Below are 7,176 nucleotides of genomic sequence, written 5' to 3' on the forward strand. Positions count from 1 at the left end.
CCTCCTCCTCCTCCTCCCCCCTCCTCTTCCTCCTCCTCCTCTTCTTCTTCTGGGACTTTTTCAGCTTTTTCCCCCATAGTCACATGTAAGTCTTGCATGGCCACGAAGAACCATATCTTGTTCAGTTTAACAGTCTATACTTCTCCGTATCATGTCCAAATTTAGTACATCATCAATAACACCTTCATAATGTAACCAAACTTGCACTGATACCAGCACTATATTATTTTCCCATCTAAAGAAGCAAGCAAAAACAATAAAACTTACAGCTTCAATAAAGTGACATGGAATTACAATGCACATTTCCTAGAACTATGCTCTAAAATCTATTCTAAGTATCACTAATCACTACTTCCAATTCACTGTATTTCTAGAATTGAATAGGAAAAGCAAACACTCCTAAGCGAATCAAAAGCACACAGTCCAGATCCTTTTCTTGTTCTTGCCTACTCTGCTTTCTTTCATGTCTGCAGGATGTTGGTAAGGATGTAGTGAAAGCAGAACTGTTAATAGGAAAGAAAGTTAAAAGAATCAGTATGGAAAATAGTATGCCAGTTTGTCAAAAAACCTAGATATAAAAGTAGCAATAGCTTCTTGGTACAAATCTGTCTTTGCTGCTTTCTCATTCCTGAGACATGATACCCAACATGCTCAACTGTGAAGAGGAAACATCCACTAGGCTCACATTTTGCAGAGTTTTCAGTCCATAGTTAGGTGTTACCAAGATACGGGGGACATGACACAGGGATATGGCAGAGGACAAACAGTCCATTGTATCCCAGGCAGGAAGCAGCAAGAAACAAAGGGGATACATAGGGAAATCCCCTTGCAGGCTACACCGCTAGTGATCAACTTCCTCTAAGCAGGCTTCACCTGCTAATATCACATGTAGCTATTAACTCATCACTGGACTAATTCACTGATAAGTATCACACCCCATGATCCCATCACCTCGCAGAAACCACAACTCTGAGCTCCTGAAGTTTTGGGGGACATCTATACATAAAGCATAATTTATAAAGGTAAGAAAATACTTGGTCAAAGAGACATCTATACTCAGTGCTCATGCAGGCACTACTTATAACAACCACAAAAGAAGCAATCTGAGTGTCTATCAACTGGTGAATGGATAAAGAAAACGTTATACACAATGGAATGCTATTTTGCAAAACTTATAACACGAAGTCCTGTCAATTGAGGCTATGTGGAACTGGAGGGTGATATGCTAAATAAAAGATGCCAGGAAGAGCATCCTCTTAAATATATGTGGAAGGTACAATCGATCTCACAAAAGTTAATAGTAGGATAGTCGTTATCAGATAATAGAATCTCAGCTATCACTGTGGGGGAAGGTAGGAGTACAGAGGAGAAAACAAGCAATGCATTTAGGTCAGTAAAATAAATGTTAATGTTCTGTAGCCCAGGAATTTAATCATAGTGGCAACTGATTGTATTTCAAAATAGTCCAATAGAGCAGATTTTCAATGCTTCTAGCTAAAAAAAATCATACATCTCTGAGATGGTATATATGCTAATCACCCTGATCTGATAAATACTCATTTGTATGCATGTATTGAAATATCATAGTGTACTAAAATAATTTTTTGAAATTGTCATTTATGAATACTTAAAACTTTGGTAATATTAGCTGTAATGTTTTGTGATGTTGATAATGTATAGGAAAGTAAAATACAAAAAATATGAAGTAAAATTTTAAAAAGTTTGAGTATTACATACAAGTTTACACACAGAATGGTTGTAACATAAAAAGACAAATAAAAGTTCTGAAAAGGATGAAAATGGGGACATTTCATATATTTCTTTTGCCAATGTAAAGTGGTACAGTTATATTGGAAAACAATCTGCCAATTTCTCAAAGTGTGAAATAGGGTTAAAATATGACATTCAAATTCAACTCACAGTTTATACCTATATAAATAAAAAAACCCAACATTCACAATAAAACCTGTTCAACAATGTTATTAGGAGCCCAAAAGTGCTATTAGAATTATTCATGCTATTTAAAAAGTAGAAATAACAATTATCCATGAATTGATGGGTATATTAATAAAATATGACATATCTTTCAAAGGGTACTTCTTCTTTGAAAGATTGAAGTAAAGTTGGGACAAGGGGTGATGTTACTCAAAATAATAAAGGTAAATGTGATTTTCTTTGTGACAAGTTACTTGCAAGTTAGGAAGTTTTCTAAAAAGAAGTAAATGGGTCAGTGACATAGCTCAGCAGACTAAGCACCTGCTTAGGTAAGCACCAGAACCAGAGTTTGATCCCTGGCACCACAGCCCAGCCCAGCCCAGCCCAGTCCCTGGATGCGCTAAGCTGGCCACCAAGACAGCTTGGTGCTGCACACAGATAATCCCAGTGCTGGGGTGGCCGAAAACATAAGGATCACTATGAGTCTGAGCTCTGTAGTGAAACATTGTACCAAATATATTAAATAATAATAATAATAAATAATAATAATAATAATAATAATAATAAATACAAAACAGAAAAGGGGCCAGGGAGATAGTGTAATAAGTACTTTCTTGGCAAGCACAAGGTCCTGAGTTCCATCTCTGATACCACCAAAAAATATGTTAACTAGGACTCCAGGTTGCATCTATGGGGCTTACATTTCCTCTCCATTACAAGCCAGTGAATGTTGAGAGACAGTGTGTGAGGAGGATGCACCAGTTGCTTCAAATTTGTCCTGCCTGTGACACTCAGGACATCCCTTCTTTGTAAATGTCCAAAGCTCATCACACAGACAGCATAAATGCAGAAGAGACTGTTACATGCAAAAGGGAAGCTCATGATCTGTGAGTACTGACACCTTCTTCTATATGGGCAAAGACCAAGAATGTGATTGAAGAACACCTATTTGTTTGTCATGTAAGATAGAAACAAAACTTTAGAAGATTTTTTGAATAGTATTAGATCTCTTTGATAATCAAACCTTAGTATGGACCCATGGGCCATACTCTATTTCTGATACAAAAATACAAAACAAAACAAAATACTGTTAAGAAAAAACAGTATGATAATTGAAAAGTGTCTAATGATAGAGGTCAGAGTATTCATTACCTACTTGCTGTAATGCTTTAGCCTGAATTTACCAGGTAAAGAAATCATACACCTTAAATTATCTATGATCCAAGAATTTTGGCACAATTTAAGTAACTCTGACTCAAATTATCTCATGAGATGTCAGTCCAGCTCTTAATGATATTGAAGGTATTATGTTAAAATACAACTAGAAAATGATGCAATTCACTTTAAGTCAAACTTATGTGTTTTTTTGCTGAGCTTTTTTGATTTATAGGTGTCTCCACAGGTGTATTACGACCTGGCAGCCCTTATCCCACTGGGGGACTAATTCAAAAGAGACTTAAAGAACTCAGTCAGAAGTCAGTCTTTTAATAATTGAATCCCACAAAAAGACATTGCCTGCTATGTTTTGTTAGGTGTGAGTCCAAATATCCAGTCCAGGGCATGGTAGTGCACTCCTGTAATCCCAGCTCTTGGGAGACTGTAAACAGGCAGATCATTACAGAGTCCAATCTAGTAGCAAGACTCTGAACACCCTGTAAACCCTTCCCTAAAATAAAAAAAAAACAAAACAAAACAAACAGCAACAAAAAATGCCCAGTCCACACAAAACAGGACAGGATTACACATGATAAGAAATATGTAAGGGTGATGAGATCTTTGAAGACTCAATAACTGAATATCATGGGTACTTTCATAAATAAAGGGTTTACAAATATTATCTTTTCACTTTACAAAGGACCCAAAATGATAAAGCTCTGTGAAGAAAAGATGAGGAAAAGCTTGATGACATTGGTCTGGTCACTGGTTTCTTGAGTAAGGCTCCAAAAACACAGGAAATAAAAGAAAATATAGAGAAAATTTCATTGAAATAAATAGAAAGATCATCAAGCAAAGATACAACACACAGAACAAGAGAAAATATGATTCAACTTCTTTAAGAATTCAAACAAATCAAAAGCATGAGAACAAATACTCCAATTACAGTTGAACAAAAGATCTGAATAGACATTTCTCAAAAGAAGATATTGGCAATAAATACGTAAAATTTTTCAACATTTCTAATGTTCAGCAAAAAGCAAATTAAGACGTCATTTCATTATAACACTTCACCTATTAGAACAGTAATTTTTTTTTCAAAATACAATAACAAGTTTTGGGCCAGGGATATAGCTCAGTAGCACAGTTCCTACCTGGCAAGCACAAGAACCTGAGTTTTATTCCTGGTACAGTAGCAGCAGCAACAACAACAGAAAGCCAAAAACAAAACAAAACAAAAAAATATAAGTGTTAGTGAGGATGTGGAGAGACTGGAATCTTTTTGACCTCTCGATGTTATTTAAATTAATACAGAAACTTCAGATAATAGTATGGTAATGCCTCAAGAATTACAGTAATCCAGGAAGCCCACTTCTGTGTATATATTCAAAGGAATTGAAGTTGACATGTTGAAAAAGTATTTGTATTTCCATATATACCTCAACATTATTCTTAAGTTACAACATAAGTAATCAAAATGTATGTGTGCTTACTGATTTATTAATGAATAAAAATACCATATACACAGTGCAGTACTGCACTAGCTGTAAAAGAAGGAAATTCTAAGTTTCATCACTAATAACAACATGCACTAATTTGAAGACAACAATATGCAATATAACAACCATTGTTGTATTCCTGTCATTTGGGTGAAATTCAGTATCATTTCCAATAGTTTTGGTTTTGTTATTTTTATTGCATTAAAAATTTTAAAACATGCACAAAATGGGAAGATAATATGCTCAGTGAATTAGAACCAGTATAAAATCTAAAATAGTTGAACTCATAGAAGATGTACAGAGATTGTTGCCAGAGCTGAGGGGTGGAAGGGAAGGGAAAGGGAAAATTTTACCCAAAAGTTTTGAAGCTTCAGCTTGGTGAGAGAGTAAGTTTTAATGATACATGCTACTGTACTGTGGTGACATTTAATAAAATTATATATTTTAAAGTTTCTAAAATAAATTTAAACTCCCTGATGAAAAGTGGTAAGTTGATGAAGTAACGAATACATTACTTAGGTTAATTAAACTTTCTGTATGAAAGCACCACATCGCACCAATAAAATGTAAATAACTTTTATTAATCAATTCACATAATATAAAAAATCTTTAAATTTTCTATTTGAAACTAAATTGTCAGTACATCTTCTTTAGGAATTGTAATCAAATAGTTAAATATTGTACACTTGAAGTTAAATGAAGCAGATTTGAAGAGGAAATAAAAGTATATGTTACAAAATTCAACTGCAATAAAACGCATGTTTGAGAGTTTATCAATATATAATTTATAGCTTGTATCCTATTTTTGCTTTCCAGATAGAGATATTGTAAAAAATTTTTCCAATACCTGTGCCTTGGAAATCCAAAAATAAGAAACCAGTTTGTGACTTGACATTTAGCCAAGGAAAAACATTTCTCTTTTGAGAGACATTTCAAATTTCCTTTTCAAACAGCTTTCTTTCAGGGTAGTACTGAGGTGAAAACCCACCATGCTATGAAAATCCCATAAGGATTACCCTGACAATTTGTTTGATTCTTAGATCAGACAAGAGAACAAAGGGTAATTCTGGCCAAAAGAATTAGATTTTTATTTGCCCAAATATTTTTTCTTTTAAGGATCAGCAAATTAAATCACACTTTCGCAAATGTTCCATATTCAGAAGAGGTAAGTATGATTCTATGTGCACTGACAGAAAAAAACCACTGAAGTCACTTAATGATTACATAAACAAATATTTCCATATCCAACTAAAATGTGCTGAAAATGCACACACACGTCTTTTATCCTAGCACGGTTTTATTAGTGCTTCTCTGTTCCATCGAAATAGTCTGTAGAGTTCTGATTGTGTCAGTGCTTGGCTTTAAATCAGGTAATGATTTCCTGAGAAAAGATAAAGAGCACCTCTTTTGCATGTGTAGGTCTTTCTGGAGCTGGCTTCAAATTCTGCCCATTCTTGGGTCCTTCCACTTCCTCAAAGCTCTGGCACTCTAAACACAGGAGGAGCAAGAACACAGGTCTGCTGATTCTTGCCTAGTCCATAGAGTTTTCCTTTTCCTTTTTCTTCTTTTTTTTATTTATTCCAGGGATTGAACTCAGGAGCTTGTGCTTCCTAGGCAAGTATTTATGCCTCTGAGCTACTTTCCTGTAACTTACCTACCTTTCTTCCCTCCTTCCTTCCTTTTTTATTTTATTTTTTTTTCTCTTTGAGATAGGGTCTCACTTTCTAGTTCAGGCTGGCCTCAAATTCATGGAGAGGCTTCTGTATCCAGAGTGCTGGGATGACAGGTTTAAGCCACCAAACCCAACCACTAATTCCACATTTTAAGTCATAATGACAGTGAGGCTAGATTGGCTCCCTTCCAGTGGTCTCCAAGACCACCAAAACAAGTTTTGTCTTTTCAGTTAGGCTCTAGCTCAAAAAGTATTTTTATTTCAAGATGGGGGAAAGAGATTTATCTATTCTTGCAAGCAGATGGTTTGGACTACTATACTGTGCATTTCTTCTGGTCTATGGAAAGGAGCAGATAATACTTAATTTGTTCTCTCTCTGTTTTCTTTTTATTTTTTTTGTATTTTAGGGGAGGGTCTACAGGGCGTTCAGGGTCTCATTATTAGATCGGACTGTTTACAAGCTCCCAAGAGCTGGCATTACAGGCATGCGCCATCACACCCAGTATCGATTACCATCTCAGTGCTGCACTGGGGGCGGGGCCAGCAGCACAGGCCTGGGGATGGAACTCCGGCCCCAGCGCCTGCTTGCAGGTGCTTTAATCCACTGAGCTATTTGGCAGTCTTTTTTCAATTGTTTGTACTTTTTTTCTTCTTAATTTCCTATACATTTCTTTCTTCTGCCAATTTTACATGCATACATCTGGTAATATGAATAACTGGTTGGAAGACAACACTATGTATTCAACAAATACTGTGAAATTCATATTTCTTTCTTTTTTTTAGATTTTCTTAGGTTTTTTAAAATTTTTTTCAAAGTTTTATTGATAAACAGCAATGAGACAGTTTCAAATCAAATCGGAAGTACAGTTTCAACAAATAATACACTGCATATATTCTTCTTAGTGGTTAATTGCT

The 7,176-nt window shown here is 35.2% G+C and overlaps 1 pseudogene; it reads right to left on the minus strand.

Annotated features, from left to right (window-relative positions):
• Window positions 1-6,653, minus strand: part of LOC101574640 — a 7,673-nt pseudogene extending 1,020 nt beyond the window's left edge.
• Window positions 6,654-7,176: the final 523 nt, after the last annotated feature.

This window comes from Octodon degus, unplaced genomic scaffold (assembly GCF_000260255.1).
Source record: "Octodon degus isolate 3935 unplaced genomic scaffold, OctDeg1.0 scaffold00308, whole genome shotgun sequence".
Classification (NCBI taxonomy): Eukaryota; Metazoa; Chordata; class Mammalia; order Rodentia; family Octodontidae; genus Octodon; species Octodon degus.